The sequence below is a fragment of the Erinaceus europaeus genome, chromosome 20 (assembly GCF_950295315.1).
Source record: "Erinaceus europaeus chromosome 20, mEriEur2.1, whole genome shotgun sequence".
Classification (NCBI taxonomy): Eukaryota; Metazoa; Chordata; class Mammalia; order Eulipotyphla; family Erinaceidae; genus Erinaceus; species Erinaceus europaeus.
In genome coordinates, this window is record NC_080181.1 from 41,204,099 (window position 1) to 41,224,621 (window position 20,523).

At 63.3% G+C, this 20,523-nt stretch overlaps 1 long non-coding RNA gene and 8 other non-coding genes across 12 annotated transcripts in view; all 9 read right to left on the minus strand.

Moving 5' to 3' along the window:
* The window catches only part of LOC107522705 (uncharacterized), a 227,886-nt gene that overhangs the window by 132,062 nt on the left and 75,301 nt on the right, over positions 1-20,523 (minus strand). The window lies entirely within an intron of this gene.
* Positions 1,963-2,060, minus strand: LOC132535095 (small nucleolar RNA SNORD116). The gene has a single exon (XR_009546879.1). It is a non-coding gene; the product is annotated as a small nucleolar RNA SNORD116 (small nucleolar RNA).
* LOC132535096 (small nucleolar RNA SNORD116) lies at positions 4,373-4,470 on the minus strand. The gene has a single exon (XR_009546880.1). It is a non-coding gene; the product is annotated as a small nucleolar RNA SNORD116 (small nucleolar RNA).
* On the minus strand, positions 6,783-6,880 carry LOC132535097 (small nucleolar RNA SNORD116). Its single transcript, XR_009546881.1, has one exon. It is a non-coding gene; the product is annotated as a small nucleolar RNA SNORD116 (small nucleolar RNA).
* Positions 9,193-9,290, minus strand: LOC132535098 (small nucleolar RNA SNORD116). The gene has a single exon (XR_009546882.1). It is a non-coding gene; the product is annotated as a small nucleolar RNA SNORD116 (small nucleolar RNA).
* Positions 11,628-11,725, minus strand: LOC132535099 (small nucleolar RNA SNORD116). The gene has a single exon (XR_009546883.1). It is a non-coding gene; the product is annotated as a small nucleolar RNA SNORD116 (small nucleolar RNA).
* On the minus strand, positions 14,053-14,150 carry LOC132535100 (small nucleolar RNA SNORD116). The gene has a single exon (XR_009546884.1). It is a non-coding gene; the product is annotated as a small nucleolar RNA SNORD116 (small nucleolar RNA).
* Positions 16,459-16,556, minus strand: LOC132535101 (small nucleolar RNA SNORD116). Its single transcript, XR_009546885.1, has one exon. It is a non-coding gene; the product is annotated as a small nucleolar RNA SNORD116 (small nucleolar RNA).
* Positions 18,879-18,976, minus strand: LOC132535102 (small nucleolar RNA SNORD116). Its single transcript, XR_009546886.1, has one exon. It is a non-coding gene; the product is annotated as a small nucleolar RNA SNORD116 (small nucleolar RNA).

Consider the following 20,523-nt stretch of genomic DNA (forward strand, 5'->3'; position numbering starts at 1 on the left):
CAGCTTACCTGGGGGAGGTGTCCTCGGCCAGGCTGCGCACATAGCCGCCACAGCCAGCCTCTGCCACAGCCTCCTGGGCTGGCTCGCCAAGTGGGTCCGGGACCTCTCCTCGCCTGGCCTCACCGACTGGGTCGTCCAGTCCGCTTGGCAGCCAAATGCACCTGAGAGGTGGGGAGACAACACGTCTGTGCGTCAGCAGGGTGCATGCTGGGCTCTGGGCCCATGCTCGGCAAGACCCAGCTGGCCTGCCTCCTACTGAGGCTGGCCTCTGCGCTGTTAGCCCTGACCACTGCCCACAGGCCTAGGTGCCTGCCGGCGCCAATGGCTGCCTGCCAGCCTGCCTGCCTGCCTGCCAGCCTGCCTGCCTGCTTGCCTGCCAAAGTGGCTGCCGGCTTGGACTGGTGAGGGTGCCTGGCGTGTATGAGTGCGTGCATGCAAGAGGGAATGCAGGGATGCTGCTGGCGGGGCACCCTCTTGGGCCCCCTGGCTTCTGCCCTGGACCAGCTCTCTGCTACCTTCACAAACAGTCTGCAAGCCTTGGGTCTAAGCCACACAGCCCTGGGGCCCTCACACCCGCATGCCCTCACACCCTCCTCAGGGCGCACAACACTGCCCTCTGCAGGAAGCAAAGGCCGGATGACTGTCCAAAATCCTCCAAGCACACCCCTCCAAGCCTGGCCTAGCCTAGCTCACACCCTCTGCCTGCACACCTGACAGCCTGACAGCCTCCACGGGGAGCAGTGCAGCCAGCTAGGCTGACTTACACACTAGAACCACAGGGATCCCAGGAGGCTTCACAGGCACCCTGGCTGTTCTGGACTGCACATAAGGCCTTCCAAAAGACTCCTTCCTAAACACACACAAGCCACGAAAGGGACTGAGACAAGAGGCTGGGTCTGCAAGTCATCAAGGCCCAGGTGACCTCCTGGTCCTCCAGGGGCCCAAATACCCCATGCAAGGGCCTCCCCATCACCACTGTGCGACCTCCACACCAGACCAGCCTTCCTGCTTGGGCACGGCAGGCACAAATGGGGCCTGCAACTCAGGCTGCCCCCAAATCAGGGGACCAAGCGTGACCTGGGCCCTGGCACAGGCCCTGGCCCAGGACCATGCCCATGCCCAGGCCCAGCCTCCCTCTCCCATCGGCTGCCTGAGCACTAGTCAGGACTAGGGCCACACCCCCGATCCCAGGACCCAGTCCAGCTGTCTAACTCTTGCTCTGTCCCCAAGCTGCATGCTCGGAAACACCCCACACCGCTGGACTCCCTCTGCCTCATGAAGGTACGCTTAAGGCCTGAGACTCAGGGCCATGGTTCTGACCCCTGGAGCCTTCGCCAACTTCCCCCTGCTCCTCGTAGCCCCTGGAGATACAGGACAATGGCAAGGGTGGAGACCCTGCAGGGTGCTCAAGCCACAATCACCCCCATTGAGAACCATGCCCATTTGCCCGGCCCCAGGCCTACAAACCAGAGGGCTCTAGAGAGTGAGGCCATGCAGGCCACCACAAGGCAGCCAGCACAGACCTGTTGACCGGCCTTGCACTCCCTGACTGACCCTTACCACCCTGGCTGCCAGTACTGCCAGGGGACACCCTAGGCCATACCCTAGCTCCAACAGGCCCACCTTGCTTTGGGCCACACTGCCTGACATGGCTGCTTGACGGACTGTGAGTGCGAGTGGGAGTGGGAGTGGGAGTGTGATGCCAGGAGGTTAGGCCAAGACAGGTTAGGTGAGGCCAGGTAAACTCGGTAAGGCTATGCAGGGCTAGGCGATGAGAGGCAAGGCAAGGCAAGGCAAGGCAAGGCAAGGCAAGGCAAGGCAAGGCAAGGCAAGGCAAGGCAAGGCAAGGCAACGCAAGGCAAGGCAAGGCAAGGCCAGGCCAGGCCAGTGCAGGCCAGGCAAGACCCGGCAAGGCATGTGTCCCTCACTCCTGCTGCCTCAGGGTCGCACCATGTGCCGCATGGACCTCAGAACCGATGAGATAGACGGAGGGGGTTCTCACTCATTTTGTTCAGCTTTTCCAAGGAATGCTGGTGTGAGTGGGGAGTCATCATCGATCCCAGCACCTTCGGGGAGGCTGCCAAAGGGCAGAAGGCGGGCCCGGCTCAGGCTCTGTCTATGGCTCTGTCTCTGGCTGCGGCTTCACCTTCGCCTTCGGCTCCAGATCCGGCCACGGCTCAGGGAAAGGCTGAGAGGCTCAGCCCCTCCCTGCAGCACCCACAGGGCCTGAGGAGCCCAGCCCCTGAGCTCAGTCCAGGGAGAGTGGGTCCCCGTGGGAGCACACTGCAGCCCGCCACCACGGCCACTGCCTTGTGCGCCAGCGCTACAACAGCATCAGCAGCAGCCTCCCCTGCAGGCCGACCCATTGCCAGGCCTAGTGCCAGTCCCCAACAAGGCCCCAGCTGCCCAGGGCCAAAGGCCAGCTTACCTGGGGGAGGTGTCCTCGGCCAGGCTGCGCACACAGCCGCCACAGCCAGCCTCTGCCACAGCCTCCTGGGCTGGCTCGCCAAGTGGGTCCGGGACCTCTCCTCGCCTGGCCTCACCGACTGGGTCGTCCAGTCCGCTTGGCAGCCAAATGCACCTGAGAGGTGGGGAGACAACACGTCTGTGCGTCAGCAGGGTGCATGCTGGGCTCTGGGCCCATGCTCGGCAAGACCCAGCTGGCCTGCCTCCTACTGAGGCTGGCCTCTGCGCTGTTAGCCCTGACCACTGCCCACAGGCCTAGGTGCCTGCCGGCGCCAATGGCTGCCTGCCAGCCTGCCTGCCTGCCTGCCAGCCTGCCTGCCTGCTTGCCTGCCAAAGTGGCTGCCGGCTTGGACTGGTGAGGGTGCCTGGCGTGTATGAGTGCGTGCATGCAAGAGGGAATGCAGGGATGCTGCTGGCGGGGCACCCTCTTGGGCCCCCTGGCTTCTGCCCTGGACCAGCTCTCTGCTACCTTCACAAACAGTCTGCAAGCCTTGGGTCTAAGCCACACAGCCCTGGGGCCCTCACACCCGCATGCCCTCACACCCTCCTCAGGGCGCACAACACTGCCCTCTGCAGGAAGCAAAGGCCGGATGACTGTCCAAAATCCTCCAAGCACACCCCTCCAAGCCTGGCCTAGCCTAGCTCACACCCTCTGCCTGCACACCTGACAGCCTGACAGCCTCCACGGGGAGCAGTGCAGCCAGCTAGGCTGACTTACACACTAGAACCACAGGGATCCCAGGAGGCTTCACAGGCACCCTGGCTGTTCTGGACTGCACATAAGGCCTTCCAAAAGACTCCTTCCTAAACACACACAAGCCACGAAAGGGACTGAGACAAGAGGCTGGGTCTGCAAGTCATCAAGGCCCAGGTGACCTCCTGGCCCTCCAGGGGCCCAAATACCCCATGCAAGGGCCTCCCCATCACCACTGTGCGACCTCCACACCAGACCAGCCTTCCTGCTTGGGCACGGCAGGCACAAATGGGGCCTGCAACTCAGGCTGCCCCCAAATCAGGGGACCAAGCGCGACCTGGGCCCTGGCACAGGCCCTGGCCCAGGACCATGCCCATGCCCGGGCCCAGCCTCCCTCTCCCATAGGCTGCCTGAGCACTAGTCAGGACTAGGGCCACACCCCCGATCCCAGGACCCAGTCCAGCTGTCTAACTCTTGCTCTGTCCCCAAGCTGCATGCTCGGAAACACCCCACACCGCTGGACTCCCTCTGCCTCATGAAGGTACGCTTAAGGCCTGAGACTCAGGGCCATGGTTCTGACCCCTGGAGCCTTCGCCAACTTCCCCCTGCTCCTCGTAGCCCCTGGAGATACAGGACAATGGCAAGGGTGGAGACCCTGCAGGCTGCTCAAGCCACAATCACCCCCATTGAGAACCATGCCCATTTGCCCGGCCCCAGGCCTACAAACCAGAGGGCTCTAGAGAGTGAGGCCATGCAGGCCACCACAAGGCGGCCAGCACAGACCTGTTGACCGGCCTTGCACTCCCTGACTGACCCTTACCACCCTGGCTGCCAGTACTGCCAGGGGACACCCTAGGCCATACCCTAGCTCCAACAGGCCCACCTTGCTTTGGGCCACACTGCCTGACATGGCTGCTTGACGGACTGTGAGTGCGAGTGGGAGTGGGAGTGGGAGTGTGATGCCAGGAGGTTAGGCCAAGACAGGTTAGGTGAGGCCTGGTAAACTCGGTAAGGCTATGCAGGGCTAGGCGATGCGAGGCAAGGCAAGGCAAGGCAAGGCAAGGCAAGGCAAGGCAAGGCAAGGCAAGGCAAGGCAAGGCAAGGCCAGGCCAGGCCAGGCTAGGCCAGGCCAGGCCAGGGCAGGCCAGGCAAGACCCGGCAAGGCATGTGTCCCTCACTCCTGCTGCCTCAGGGTCGCACCATGTGCCGCATGGACCTCAGAACCGATGAGATAGACGGAGGGGGTTCTCACTCATTTTGTTCAGCTTTTCCAAGGAATGCTGGTGTGAGTGGGGAGTCATCATCGATCCCAGCACCTTCGGGGAGGCTGCCAAAGGGCAGAAGGCGGGCCCGGCTCAGGCTCTGTCTATGGCTCTGTCTCTGGCTGCGGCTTCACCTTCGCCTTCGGCTCCAGATCCGGCCACGGCTCAGGGAAAGGCTGAGAGGCTCAGCCCCTCCCTGCAGCACCCACAGGGCCTGAGGAGCCCAGCCCCTGAGCTCAGTCCAGGGAGAGTGGGTCCCCGTGGGAGCACACTGCAGCCCGCCACCACGGCCACTGCCTTGTGCGCCAGCGCTACAACAGCATCAGCAGCAGCCTCCCCTGCAGGCCGACCCATTGCCAGGCCTAGTGCCAGTCCCCAACAAGGCCCCAGCTGCCCAGGGCCAAAGGCCAGCTTACCTGGGGGAGGTGTCCTCGGCCAGGCTGCGCACACAGCCGCCACAGCCAGCCTCTGCCACAGCCTCCTGGGCTGGCTCGCCAAGTGGGTCCGGGACCTCTCCTCGCCTGGCCTCACCGACTGGGTCGTCCAGTCCGCTTGGCAGCCAAATGCACCTGAGAGGTGGGGAGACAACACGTCTGTGCGTCAGCAGGGTGCATGCTGGGCTCTGGGCCCATGCTCGGCAAGACCCAGCTGGCCTGCCTCCTACTGAGGCTGGCCTCTGCACTGTTAGCCCTGACCACTGCCCACAGGCCTAGGTGCCTGCCGGCGCCAATGGCTGCCTGCCAGCCTGCCTGCCTGCCTGCCAGCCTGCCTGCCTGCTTGCCTGCCAAAGTGGCTGCCGGCTTGGACTGGTGAGGGTGCCTGGCGTGTATGAGTGCGTGCATGCAAGAGGGAATGCAGGGATGCTGCTGGCGGGGCACCCTCTTGGGCCCCCTGGCTTCTGCCCTGGACCAGCTCTCTGCTACCTTCACAAACAGTCTGCAAGCCTTGGGTCTAAGCCACACAGCCCTGGGGCCCTCACACCCACATGCCCTCACACCCTCCTCAGGGCGCACAACACTGCCCTCTGCAGGAAGCAAAGGCCGGATGACTGTCCAAAAGCCTCCAAGCACACCCCTCCAAGCCTGGCCTAGCCTAGCTCACACCCTCTGCCTGCACACCTGACAGCCTGACAGCCTCCACGGGGAGCAGTGCAGCCAGCTAGGCTGACTTACACACTAGAACCACAGGGATCCCAGGAGGCTTCACAGGCACCCTGGCTGTTCTGGACTGCACATAAGGCCTTCCAAAAGACTCCTTCCTAAACACACACAAGCCACGAAAGGGACTGAGACAAGAGGCTGGGTCTGCAAGTCATCAAGGCCCAGGTGACCTCCTGGCCCTCCAGGGGCCCAAATACCCCATGCAAGGGCCTCCCCATCACCACTGTGCGACCTCCACACCAGACCAGCCTTCCTGCTTGGGCACGGCAGGCACAAATGGGGCCTGCAACTCAGGCTGCCCCCAAATCAGGGGACCAAGCGTGACCTGGGCCCTGGCACAGGCCCTGGCCCAGGACCATGCCCATGCCCAGGCCCAGCCTCCCTCTCCCATCGGCTGCCTGAGCACTAGTCAGGACTAGGGCCACACCCCCGATCCCAGGACCCAGTCCAGCTGTCTAACTCTTGCTCTGTCCCCAAGCTGCATGCTCGGAAACACCCCACACCGCTGGACTCCCTCTGCCTCATGAAGGTACGCTTAAGGCCTGAGACTCAGGGCCATGGTTCTGACCCCTGGAGCCTTCGCCAACTTCCCCCTGCTCCTCGTAGCCCCTGGAGATACAGGACAATGGCAAGGGTGGAGACCCTGCAGGGTGCTCAAGCCACAATCACCCCCATTGAGAACCATGCCCATTTGCCCGGCCCCAGGCCTACAAACCAGAGGGCTCTAGAGAGTGAGGCCATGCAGGCCACCACAAGGCAGCCAGCACAGACCTGTTGACCGGCCTTGCACTCCCTGACTGACCCTTACCACCCTGGCTGCCAGTACTGCCAGGGGACACCCTAGGCCATACCCTAGCTCCAACAGGCCCACCTTGCTTTGGGCCACACTGCCTGACATGGCTGCTTGACGGACTGTGAGTGCGAGTGGGAGTGGGAGTGGGAGTGTGATGCCAGGAGGTTAGGCCAAGACAGGTTAGGTGAGGCCTGGTAAACTCGGTAAGGCTATGCAGGGCTAGGCGATGAGAGGCAAGGCAAGGCAAGGCAAGGCAAGGCAAGGCAAGGCAAGGCAAGGCAAGGCAAGGCAAGGCAACGCAAGGCAAGGCAAGGCAAGGCCAGGCCAGGCCAGTGCAGGCCAGGCAAGACCCGGCAAGGCATGTGTCCCTCACTCCTGCTGCCTCAGGGTCGCACCATGTGCCGCATGGACCTCAGAACCGATGAGATAGACGGAGGGGGTTCTCACTCATTTTGTTCAGCTTTTCCAAGGAATGCTGGTGTGAGTGGGGAGTCATCATCGATCCCAGCACCTTCGGGGAGGCTGCCAAAGGGCAGAAGGCGGGCCCGGCTCAGGCTCTGTCTATGGCTCTGTCTCTGGCTGCGGCTTCACCTTCGCCTTCGGCTCCAGATCCGGCCACGGCTCAGGGAAAGGCTGAGAGGCTCAGCCCCTCCCTGCAGCACCCACAGGGCCTGAGGAGCCCAGCCCCTGAGCTCAGTCCAGGGAGAGTGGGTCCCCGTGGGAGCACACTGCAGCCCGCCACCACGGCCACTGCCTTGTGCGCCAGCGCTACAACAGCATCAGCAGCAGCCTCCCCTGCAGGCCGACCCATTGCCAGGCCTAGTGCCAGTCCCCAACAAGGCCCCAGCTGCCCAGGGCCAAAGGCCAGCTTACCTGGGGGAGGTGTCCTCGGCCAGGCTGCGCACATAGCCGCCACAGCCAGCCTCTGCCACAGCCTCCTGGGCTGGCTCGCCAAGTGGGTCCGGGACCTCTCCTCGCCTGGCCTCACCGACTGGGTCGTCCAGTCCGCTTGGCAGCCAAATGCACCTGAGAGGTGGGGAGACAACACGTCTGTGCGTCAGCAGGGTGCATGCTGGGCTCTGGGCCCATGCTCGGCAAGACCCAGCTGGCCTGCCTCCTACTGAGGCTGGCCTCTGCGCTGTTAGCCCTGACCACTGCCCACAGGCCTAGGTGCCTGCCGGCGCCAATGGCTGCCTGCCAGCCTGCCTGCCTGCCTGCCAGCCTGCCTGCCTGCTTGCCTGCCAAAGTGGCTGCCGGCTTGGACTGGTGAGGGTGCCTGGCGTGTATAAGTGCGTGCATGCAAGAGGGAATGCAGGGATGCTGCTGGCGGGGCACCCTCTTGGGCCCCCTGGCTTCTGCCCTGGACCAGCTCTCTGCTACCTTCACAAACAGTCTGCAAGCCTTGGGTCTAAGCCACACAGCCCTGGGGCCCTCACACCCGCATGCCCTCACACCCTCCTCAGGGCGCACAACACTGCCCTCTGCAGGAAGCAAAGGCCGGATGACTGTCCAAAATCCTCCAAGCAAACCCCTCCAAGCCTGGCCTAGCCTAGCTCACACCCTCTGCCTGCACACCTGACAGCCTGACAGCCTCCACGGGGAGCAGTGCAGCCAGCTAGGCTGACTTACACACTAGAACCACAGGGATCCCAGGAGGCTTCACAGGCACCCTGGCTGTTCTGGACTGCACATAAGGCCTTCCAAAAGACTCCTTCCTAAACACACACAAGCCACGAAAGGGACTGAGACAAGAGGCTGGGTCTGCAAGTCATCAAGGCCCAGGTGACCTCCTGGTCCTCCAGGGGCCCAAATACCCCATGCAAGGGCCTCCCCATCACCACTGTGCGACCTCCACACCAGACCAGCCTTCCTGCTTGGGCACGGCAGGCACAAATGGGGCCTGCAACTCAGGCTGCCCCCAAATCAGGGGACCAAGCGTGACCTGGGCCCTGGCACAGGCCCTGGCCCAGGACCATGCCCATGCCCAGGCCCAGCCTCCCTCTCCCATCGGCTGCCTGAGCACTAGTCAGGACTAGGGCCACACCCCCGATCCCAGGACCCAGTCCAGCTGTCTAACTCTTGCTCTGTCCCCAAGCTGCATGCTCGGAAACACCCCACACCGCTGGACTCCCTCTGCCTCATGAAGGTACGCTTAAGGCCTGAGACTCAGGGCCATGGTTCTGACCCCTGGAGCCTTCGCCAACTTCCCCCTGCTCCTCGTAGCCCCTGGAGATACAGGACAATGGCAAGGGTGGAGACCCTGCAGGGTGCTCAAGCCACAATCACCCCCATTGAGAACCATGCCCATTTGCCCGGCCCCAGGCCTACAAACCAGAGGGCTCTAGAGAGTGAGGCCATGCAGGCCACCACAAGGCAGCCAGCACAGACCTGTTGACCGGCCTTGCACTCCCTGACTGACCCTTACCACCCTGGCTGCCAGTACTGCCAGGGGACACCCTAGGCCATACCCTAGCTCCAACAGGCCCACCTTGCTTTGGGCCACACTGCCTGACATGGCTGCTTGACGGACTGTGAGTGCGAGTGGGAGTGGGAGTGGGAGTGTGATGCCAGGAGGTTAGGCCAAGACAGGTTAGGTGAGGCCTGGTAAACTCGGTAAGGCTATGCAGGGCTAGGCGATGAGAGGCAAGGCAAGGCAAGGCAAGGCAAGGCAAGGCAAGGCAAGGCAAGGCAAGGCAAGGCAAGGCAACGCAAGGCAAGGCAAGGCAAGGCCAGGCCAGGCCAGTGCAGGCCAGGCAAGACCCGGCAAGGCATGTGTCCCTCACTCCTGCTGCCTCAGGGTCGCACCATGTGCCGCATGGACCTCAGAACCGATGAGATAGACGGAGGGGGTTCTCACTCATTTTGTTCAGCTTTTCCAAGGAATGCTGGTGTGAGTGGGGAGTCATCATCGATCCCAGCACCTTCGGGGAGGCTGCCAAAGGGCAGAAGGCGGGCCCGGCTCAGGCTCTGTCTATGGCTCTGTCTCTGGCTGCGGCTTCACCTTCGCCTTCGGCTCCAGATCCGGCCACGGCTCAGGGAAAGGCTGAGAGGCTCAGCCCCTCCCTGCAGCACCCACAGGGCCTGAGGAGCCCAGCCCCTGAGCTCAGTCCAGGGAGAGTGGGTCCCCGTGGGAGCACACTGCAGCCCGCCACCACGGCCACTGCCTTGTGCGCCAGCGCTACAACAGCATCAGCAGCAGCCTCCCCTGCAGGCCGACCCATTGCCAGGCCTAGTGCCAGTCCCCAACAAGGCCCCAGCTGCCCAGGGCCAAAGGCCAGCTTACCTGGGGGAGGTGTCCTCGGCCAGGCTGCGCACACAGCCGCCACAGCCAGCCTCTGCCACAGCCTCCTGGGCTGGCTCGCCAAGTGGGTCCGGGACCTCTCCTCGCCTGGCCTCACCGACTGGGTCGTCCAGTCCGCTTGGCAGCCAAATGCACCTGAGAGGTGGGGAGACAACACGTCTGTGCGTCAGCAGGGTGCATGCGGGGCTCTGGGCCCATGCTCGGCAAGACCCAGCTGGCCTGCCTCCTACTGAGGCTGGCCTCTGCGCTGTTAGCCCTGACCACTGCCCACAGGCCTAGGTGCCTGCCGGCGCCAATGGCTGCCTGCCAGCCTGCCTGCCTGCCTGCCAGCCTGCCTGCCTGCTTGCCTGCCAAAGTGGCTGCCGGCTTGGACTGGTGAGGGTGCCTGGCGTGTATGAGTGCGTGCATGCAAGAGGGAATGCAGGGATGCTGCTGGCGGGGCACCCTCTTGGGCCCCCTGGCTTCTGCCCTGGACCAGCTCTCTGCTACCTTCACAAACAGTCTGCAAGCCTTGGGTCTAAGCCACACAGCCCTGGGGCCCTCACACCCGCATGCCCTCACACCCTCCTCAGGGCGCACAACACTGCCCTCTGCAGGAAGCAAAGGCCGGATGACTGTCCAAAATCCTCCAAGCACACCCCTCCAAGCCTGGCCTAGCCTAGCTCACACCCTCTGCCTGCACACCTGACAGCCTGACAGCCTCCACGGGGAGCAGTGCAGCCAGCTAGGCTGACTTACACACTAGAACCACAGGGATCCCAGGAGGCTTCACAGGCACCCTGGCTGTTCTGGACTGCACATTAGGCCTTCCAAAAGACTCCTTCCTAAACACACACAAGCCACGAAAGGGACTGAGACAAGAGGCTGGGTCTGCAAGTCATCAAGGCCCAGGTGACCTCCTGGCCCTCCAGGGGCCCAAATACCCCATGCAAGGGCCTCCCCATCACCACTGTGCGACCTCCACACCAGACCAGCCTTCCTGCTTGGGCACGGCAGGCACAAATGGGGCCTGCAACTCAGGCTGCCCCCAAATCAGGGGACCAAGCGCGACCTGGGCCCTGGCACAGGCCCTGGCCCAGGACCATGCCCATGCCCAGGCCCAGCCTCCCTCTCCCATCGGCTGCCTGAGCACTAGTCAGGACTAGGGCCACACCCCCGATCCCAGGACCCAGTCCAGCTGTCTAACTCTTGCTCTGTCCCCAAGCTGCATGCTCGGAAACACCCCACACCGCTGGACTCCCTCTGCCTCATGAAGGTACGCTTAAGGCCTGAGACTCAGGGCCATGGTTCTGACCCCTGGAGCCTTCGCCAACTTCCCCCTGCTCCTCGTAGCCCCTGGAGATACAGGACAATGGCAAGGGTGGAGACCCTGCAGGCTGCTCAAGCCACAATCACCCCCATTGAGAACCATGCCCATTTGCCCGGCCCCAGGCCTACAAACCAGAGGGCTCTAGAGAGTGAGGCCATGCAGGCCATCACAAGGCGGCCAGCACAGACCTGTTGACCGGCCTTGCACTCCCTGACTGACCCTTACCACCCTGGCTGCCAGTACTGCCAGGGGACACCCTAGGCCATACCCTAGCTCCAACAGGCCCACCTTGCTTTGGGCCACACTGCCTGACATGGCTGCTTGACGGACTGTGAGTGCGAGTGGGAGTGGGAGTGGGAGTGTGATGCCAGGAGGTTAGGCCAAGACAGGTTAGGTGAGGCCTGGTAAACTCGGTAAGGCTATGCAGGGCTAGGCGATGCGAGGCAAGGCAAGGCAAGGCAAGGCAAGGCAAGGCAAGGCAAGGCAAGGCAAGGCAAGGCAAGGCAAGGCAAGGCAAGGCAAGGCAAGGCAAGGCAAGGCCAGGCCAGGCTAGGCCAGGCCAGGCCAGGGCAGGCCAGGCAAGACCCGGCAAGGCATGTGTCCCTCACTCCTGCTGCCTCAGGGTCGCACCATGTGCCGCATGGACCTCAGAACCGATGAGATAGACGGAGGGGGTTCTCACTCATTTTGTTCAGCTTTTCCAAGGAATGCTGGTGTGAGTGGGGAGTCATCATCGATCCCAGGACCTTCGGGGAGGCTGCCAAAGGGCAGAAGGCGGGCCCGGCTCAGGCTCTGTCTATGGCTCTGTCTCTGGCTGCGGCTTCACCTTCGCCTTCGGCTCCAGATCCGGCCACGGCTCAGGGAAAGGCTGAGAGGCTCAGCCCCTCCCTGCAGCACCCACAGGGCCTGAGGAGCCCAGCCCCTGAGCTCAGTCCAGGGAGAGTGGGTCCCCGTGGGAGCACACTGCAGCCCGCCACCACGGCCACTGCCTTGTGCGCCAGCGCTACAACAGCATCAGCAGCAGCCTCCCCTGCAGGCCGACCCATTGCCAGGCCTAGTGCCAGTCCCCAACAAGGCCCCAGCTGCCCAGGGCCAAAGGCCAGCTTACCTGGGTGAGGTGTCCTCGGCCAGGCTGTGCGCACAGCCGCCACAGCCAGCCTCTGCCACAGCCTCCTGGGCTGGCTCGCCAAGTGGGTCCGGGACCTCTCCTCGCCTGGCCTCACCGACTGGGTCGTCCAGTCCGCTTGGCAGCCAAATGCACCTGAGAGGTGGGGAGACAACACGTCTGTGCGTCAGCAGGGTGCATGCTGGGCTCTGGGCCCATGCTCGGCAAGACCCAGCTGGCCTGCCTCCTACTGAGGCTGGCCTCTGCGCTGTTAGCCCTGACCACTGCCCACAGGCCTAGGTGCCTGCCGGCGCCAATGGCTGCCTGCCAGCCTGCCTGCCTGCCTGCCAGCCTGCCTGCCTGCTTGCCTGCCAAAGTGGCTGCCGGCTTGGACTGGTGAGGGTGCCTGGCGTGTATGAGTGCGTGCATGCAAGAGGGAATGCAGGGATGCTGCTGGCGGGGCACCCTCTTGGGCCCCCTGGCTTCTGCCCTGGACCAGCTCTCTGCTACCTTCACAAACAGTCTGCAAGCCTTGGGTCTAAGCCACACAGCCCTGGGGCCCTCACACCCACATGCCCTCACACCCTCCTCAGGGCGCACAACACTGCCCTCTGCAGGAAGCAAAGGCCGGATGACTGTCCAAAATCCTCCAAGCACACCCCTCCAAGCCTGGCCTAGCCTAGCTCACACCCTCTGCCTGCACACCTGACAGCCTGACAGCCTCCACGGGGAGCAGTGCAGCCAGCTAGGCTGACTTACACACTAGAACCACAGGGATCCCAGGAGGCTTCACAGGCACCCTGGCTGTTCTGGACTGCACATAAGGCCTTCCAAAAGACTCCTTCCTAAACACACACAAGCCACGAAAGGGACTGAGACAAGAGGCTGGGTCTGCAAGTCATCAAGGCCCAGGTGACCTCCTGGCCCTCCAGGGGCCCAAATACCCCATGCAAGGGCCTCCCCATCACCACTGTGCGACCTCCACACCAGACCAGCCTTCCTGCTTGGGCACGGCAGGCACAAATGGGGCCTGCAACTCAGGCTGCCCCCAAATCAGGGGACCAAGCGTGACCTGGGCCCTGGCACAGGCCCTGGCCCAGGACCATGCCCATGCCCAGGCCCAGCCTCCCTCTCCCATCGGCTGCCTGAGCACTAGTCAGGACTAGGGCCACACCCCCGATCCCAGGACCCAGTCCAGCTGTCTAACTCTTGCTCTGTCCCCAAGCTGCATGCTCGGAAACACCCCACACCGCTGGACTCCCTCTGCCTCATGAAGGTACGCTTAAGGCCTGAGACTCAGGGCCATGGTTCTGACCCCTGGAGCCTTCGCCAACTTCCCCCTGCTCCTCGTAGCCCCTGGAGATACAGGACAATGGCAAGGGTGGAGACCCTGCAGGCTGCTCAAGCCACAATCACCCCCATTGAGAACCATGCCCATTTGCCCGGCCCCAGGCCTACAAACCAGAGGGCTCTAGAGAGTGAGGCCATGCAGGCCACCACAAGGCAGCCAGCACAGACCTGTTGACCGGCCTTGCACTCCCTGACTGACCCTTACCACCCTGGCTGCCAGTACTGCCAGGGGACACCCTAGGCCATACCCTAGCTCCAACAGGCCCACCTTGCTTTGGGCCACACTGCCTGACATGGCTGCTTGACGGACTGTGAGTGCGAGTGGGAGTGGGAGTGGGAGTGTGATGCCAGGAGGTTAGGCCAAGACAGGTTAGGTGAGGCCTGGTAAACTCGGTAAGGCTGTGCAGGGCTAGGCGATGAGAGGCAAGGCAAGGCAAGGCAAGGCAAGGCAAGGCAAGGCAAGGCAAGGCAAGGCAAGGCAAGGCAAGGCAAGGCAAGGCAAGGCAAGGCCAGGCCAGGCCAGGCCAGGCCAGGCCAGTGCAGGCCAGGCAAGACCCGGCAAGGCATGTGTCCCTCACTCCTGCTGCCTCAGGGTCGCACCATGTGCCGCATGGACCTCAGAACCGATGAGATAGACGGAGGGGGTTCTCACTCATTTTGTTCAGCTTTTCCAAGGAATGCTGGTGTGAGTGGGGAGTCATCATCGATCCCAGCACCTTCGGGGAGGCTGCCAAAGGGCAGAAGGCGGGCCCGGCTCAGGCTCTGTCTATGGCTCTGTCTCTGGCTGCGGCTTCACCTTCGCCTTCGGCTCCAGATCCGGCCACGGCTCAGGGAAAGGCTGAGAGGCTCAGCCCCTCCCTGCAGCACCCACAGGGCCTGAGGAGCCCAGCCCCTGAGCTCAGTCCAGGGAGAGTGGGTCCCCGTGGGAGCACACTGCAGCCTGCCACCACGGCCACTGCCTTGTGCGCCAGCGCTACAACAGCATCAGCAGCAGCCTCCCCTGCAGGCCGACCCATTGCCAGGCCTAGTGCCAGTCCCCAACAAGGCCCCAGCTGCCCAGGGCCAAAGGCCAGCTTACCTGGGGGAGGTGTCCTCGGCCAGGCTGCGCACACAGCCGCCACAGCCAGCCTCTGCCACAGCCTCCTGGGCTGGCTCGCCAAGTGGGTCCGGGACCTCTCCTCGCCTGGCCTCACCGACTGGGTCGTCCAGTCCGCTTGGCAGCCAAATGCACCTGAGAGGTGGGGAGACAACACGTCTGTGCGTCAGCAGGGTGCATGCTGGGCTCTGGGCCCATGCTCGGCAAGACCCAGCTGGCCTGCCTCCTACTGAGGCTGGCCTCTGCGCTGTTAGCCCTGACCACTGCCCACAGGCCTAGGTTCCTGCCGACGCCAATGGCTGCCTGCCAGCCTGCCTGCCTGCTTGCCTGCCAAAGTGGCTGCCGGCTTGGACTGGTGAGGGTGCCTGGCGTGTATGAGTGCGTACATGCAAGAGGGAATGCAGGGATGCTGCTGGCGGGGCACCCTCTTGGGCCCCCTGGCTTCTGCCCTGGACCAGCTCTCTGCTACCTTCACAAACAGTCTGCAAGCCTTGGGTCTAAGCCACACAGACCTGGGGCCCTCACACCCGCATGCCCTCACACCCTCCTCAGGGCGCACAACACTGCACTCTGCAGGAAAAAAAAGGCCGGATGACTGTCCAAAATCCTCCAAGCACACCCCTCCAAGCCTGGCCTAGCCTAGCTCACACCCTCTGCCTGCACACCTGACAGCCTGACAGCCTCCACGGGGAGCAGTGCAGCCAGCTAGGCTGACTTACACACTAGAACCACAGGGATCCCAGGAGGCTTCACAGGCACCCTGGCTGTTCTGGACTGCACATAAGGCCTTCCAAAAGACTCCTTCCTAAACACACACAAGCCACGAAAGGGACTGAGACAAGAGGCTGGGTCTGCAAGTCATCAAGGCCCAGGTGACCTCCTGGCCCTCCAGGGGCCCAAATACCCCATGCAAGGGCCTCCCCATCACCACTGTGCGACCTCCACACCAGACCAGCCTTCCTGCTTGGGCACGGCAGGCACAAATGGGGCCTGCAACTCAGGCTGCCCCCAAATCAGGGGACCAAGCGCGACCTGGGCCCTGGCACAGGCCCTGGCCCAGGACCATGCCCATGCCCAGGCCCAGCCTCCCTCTCCCATCGGCTGCCTGAGCACTAGTCAGGACTAGGGCCACACCCCCGATCCCAGGACCCAGTCCAGCTGTCTAACTCTTGCTCTGTCCCCAAGCTGCATGCTCGGAAACACCCCACACCGCTGGACTCCCTCTGCCTCATGAAGGTACGCTTAAGGCCTGAGACTCAGGGCCATGGTTCTGACCCCTGGAGCCTTCGCCAACTTCCCCCTGCTCCTCGTAGCCCCTGGAGATACAGGACAATGGCAAGGGTGGAGACCCTGCAGGCTGCTCAAGCCACAATCACCCCCATTGAGAACCATGCCCATTTGCCCGGCCCCAGGCCTACAAACCAGAGGGCTCTAGAGAGTGAGGCCATGCAGGCCATCACAAGGCGGCCAGCACAGACCTGTTGACCGGCCTTGCACTCCCTGACTGACCCTTACCACCCTGGCTGCCAGTACTGCCAGGGGACACCCTAGGCCATACCCTAGCTCCAACAGGCCCACCTTGCTTTGGGCCACACTGCCTGAAATGGCTGCTTGACGGACTGTGAGTGCGAGTGGGAGTGGGAGTGGGAGTGTGATGCCAGGAGGTTAGGCCAAGACAGGTTAGGTGAGGCCTGGTAAACTCGGTAAGGCTATGCAGGGCTAGGCGATGCGAGGCAAGGCAAGGCAAGGCAAGGCAAGGCAAGGCAAGGCAAGGCAAGGCAAGGCAAGGCAAGGCAAGGCAAGGCAAGGCAAGGCAAGGCCAGGCCAGGCTAGGCCAGGCCAGGCCAGGGCAGGCCAGGCAAGACCCGGCAAGGCATGTGTCCCTCACTCCTGCTGCTTCAGGGTCGCACCATGTGCCGCATGGACCTCAGAACCGATGAGATAGACGGAGGGGGTTCTCACTCATTTTGTTCAGCTTTTCCAAGGAATGCTGGTGTGAGTGGGGAGTCATCATCGATCCCAGCACCTTCGGGGAGGCTGCCAAAGGGCAGAAGGCGGGCCCGGCTCAGGCTCTGTCTATGGCTCTGTCTCTGGCTGCGGCTTCACCTTCGCCTTCGGCTCCAGATCCGGCCACGGCACAGGGAAAGGCTGAGAGGCTCAGCCCCTCCCTGCAGCACCCACAGGGCCTGAGGAGCCCAGCCCCTGAGCTCAGTCCAGGGAGAGTGGGTCCCCGTGGGAGCACACTGCAGCCCGCCACCACGGCCACTGCCTTGTGCGCCAGCGCTACAACAGCATCAGCAGCAGCCTCCCCTGCAGGCCGACCCATTGCCAGGCCTAGTGCCAGTCCCCAACAAGGCCCCAGCTGCCCAGGGCCAAAGGCCAGCTTACCTGGGGGAGGTGTCCTCGGCCAGGCTGCGCACACAGCCGCCACAGCCAGCCTCTGCCACAGCCTCCTGGGCTGGCTCGCCAAGTGGGTCCGGGACCTCTCCTCGCCTGGCCTCACCGACTGGGTCGTCCAGTCCGCTTGGCAGCCAAATGCACCTGAGAGGTGGGGAGACAACACGTCTGTGCGTCAGCAGGGTGCATGCTGGGCTCTGGGCCCATGCTCGGCAAGACCCAGCTGGCCTGCCTCCTACTGAGGCTGGCCTCTGCGCTGTTAGCCCTGACCACTGCCCACAGGCCTAGGTGCCTGCCGGCGCCAATGGCTGCCTGCCAGCCTGCCTGCCTGCCTGCCAGCCTGCCTGCCTGCTTGCCTGCCAAAGTGGCTGCCGGCTTGGACTGGTGAGGGTGCCTGGCGTGTATGAGTGCGTGCATGCAAGAGGGAATGCAGGGATGCTGCTGGCGGGGCACCCTCTTGGGCCCCCTGGCTTCTGCCCTGGACCAGCTCTCTGCTACCTTCACAAACAGTCTGCAAGCCTTGGGTCTAAGCCACACAGCCCTGGGGCCCTCACACCCACATGCCCTCACACCCTCCTCAGGGCGCACAACACTGCCCTCTGCAGGAAGCAAAGGCCGGATGACTGTCCAAAATCCTCCAAGCACACCCCTCCAAGCCTGGCCTAGCCTAGCTCACACCCTCTGCCTGCACACCTGACAGCCTGACAGCCTCCACGGGGAGCAGTGCAGCCAGCTAGGCTGACTTACACACTAGAACCACAGGGATCCCAGGAGGCTTCACAGGCACCCTGGCTGTTCTGGACTGCACATAAGGCCTTCCAAAAGACTCCTTCCTAAACACACACAAGCCACGAAAGGGACTGAGACAAGAGGCTGGGTCTGCAAGTCATCAAGGCCCAGGTGACCTCCTGGCCCTCCAGGGGCCCAAATACCCCATGCAAGGGCCTCCCCATCACCACTGTGCGACCTCCACACCAGACCAGCCTTCCTGCTTGGGCACGGCAGGCACAAATGGGGCCTGCAACTCAGGCTGCCCCCAAATCAGGGGACCAAGCGCGACCTGGGCCCTGGCACAGGCCCTGGCCCAGGACCATGCCCATGCCCGGGCCCAGCCTCCCTCTCCCATAGGCTGCCTGAGCACTAGTCAGGACTAGGGCCACACCCCCGATCCCAGGACCCAGTCCAGCTGTCTAACTCTTGCTCTGTCCCCAAGCTGCATGCTCGGAAACACCCCACACCGCTGGACTCCCTCTGCCTCATGAAGGTACGCTTAAGGCCTGAGACTCAGGGCCATGGTTCTGACCCCTGGAGCCTTCGCCAACTTCCCCCTGCTCCTCGTAGCCCCTGGAGATACAGGACAATGGCAAGGGTGGAGACCCTGCAGGCTGCTCAAGCCACAATCACCCCCATTGAGAACCATGCCCATTTGCCCGGCCCCAGGCCTACAAACCAGAGGGCTCTAGAGAGTGAGGCCATGCAGGCCACCACAAGGCGGCCAGCACAGACCTGTTGACCGGCCTTGCACTCCCTGACTGACCCTTACCACCCTGGCTGCCAGTACTGCCAGGGGACACCCTAGGCCATACCCTAGCTCCAACAGGCCCACCTTGCTTTGGGCCACACTGCCTGACATGGCTGCTTGACGGACTGTGAGTGCGAGTGGGAGTGGGAGTGGGAGTGTGATGCCAGGAGGTTAGGCCAAGACAGGTTAGGTGAGGCCTGGTAAACTCGGTAAGGCTATGCAGGGCTAGGCGATGCGAGGCAAGGCAAGGCAAGGCAAGGCAAGGCAAGGCAAGGCAAGGCAAGGCAAGGCAAGGCAAGGCAAGGCAAGGCAAGGCCAGGCCAGGCCAGGCTAGGCCAGGCCAGGCCAGGGCAGGCCAGGCAAGACCCGGCAAGGCATGTGTCCCTCACTCCTGCTGCCTCAGGGTCGCACCATGTGCCGCATGGACCTCAGAACCGATGAGATAGACGGAGGGGGTTCTCACTCATTTTGTTCAGCTTTTCCAAGGAATGCTGGTGTGAGTGGGGAGTCATCATCGATCCCAGCACCTTCGGGGAGGCTGCCAAAGGGCAGAAGGCGGGCCCGGCTCAGGCTCTGTCTATGGCTCTGTCTCTGGCTGCGGCTTCACCTTCGCCTTCGGCTCCAGATCCGGCCACGGCTCAGGGAAAGGCTGAGAGGCTCAGCCCCTCCCTGCAGCACCCACAGGGCCTGAGGAGCCCAGCCCCTGAGCTCAGTCCAGGGAGAGTGGGTCCCCGTGGGAGCACACTGCAGCCCGCCACCACGGCCACTGCCTTGTGCGCCAGCGCTACAACAGCATCAGCAGCAGCCTCCCCTGCAGGCCGACCCATTGCCAGGCCTAGTGCCAGTCCCCAACAAGGCCCCAGCTGCCCAGGGCCAAAGGCCAGCTTACCTGGGGGAGGTGTCCTCGGCCAGGCTGCGCACACAGCCGCCACAGCCAGCCTCTGCCACAGCCTCCTGGGCTGGCTCGCCAAGTGGGTCCGGGACCTCTCCTCGCCTGGCCTCACCGACTGGGTCGTCCAGTCCGCTTGGCAGCCAAATGCACCTGAGAGGTGGGGAGACAACACGTCTGTGCGTCAGCAGGGTGCATGCTGGGCTCTGGGCCCATGCTCGGCAAGACCCAGCTGGCCTGCCTCCTACTGAGGCTGGCCTCTGCGCTGTTAGCCCTGACCACTGCCCACAGGCCTAGGTGCCTGCCGGCGCCAATGGCTGCCTGCCAGCCTGCCTGCCTGCTTGCCTGCCAAAGTGGCTGCCGGCTTGGACTGGTGAGGGTGCCTGGCGTGTATGAGTGCGTGCATGCAAGAGGGAATGCAGGGATGCTGCTGGCGGGGCACCCTCTTGGGCCCCCTGGCTTCTGCCCTGGACCAGCTCTCTGCTACCTTCACAAACAGTCTGCAAGCCTTGGGTCTAAGCCACACAGACCTGGGGCCCTCACACCCGCATGCCCTCACACCCTCCTCAGGGCGCACAACACTGCCCTCTGCAGGAAGCAAAGGCCGGATGACTGTCCAAAATCCTCCAAGCACACCCCTCCAAGCCTGGCCTAGCCTAGCTCACACCCTCTGCCTGCACACCTGACAGCCTGACAGCCTCCACGGGGAGCAGTGCAGCCAGCTAGGCTGACTTACACACTAGAACCACAGGGATCCCAGGAGGCTTCACAGGGACCCTGGCTGTTCTGGACTGCACATAAGGCCTTCCAAAAGACTCCTTCCTAAACACACACAAGCCACGAAAGGGACTGAGACAAGAGGCTGGGTCTGCAAGTCATCAAGGCCCAGGTGACCTCCTGGCCCTCCAGGGGCCCAAATACCCCATGCAAGGGCCTCCCCATCACCACTGTGCGACCTCCACACCAGACCAGCCTTCCTGCTTGGGCACGGCAGGCACAAATGGGGCCTGCAACTCAGGCTGCCCCCAACTCAGGGGACCAAGCGCGACCTGGGCCCTGGCACAGGCCCTGGCCCAGGACCATGCCCATGCCCAGGCCCAGCCTCCCTCTCCCATAGGCTGCCTGAGCACTAGTCAGGACTAGGGCCACACCCCCGATCCCAGGACCCAGTCCAGCTGT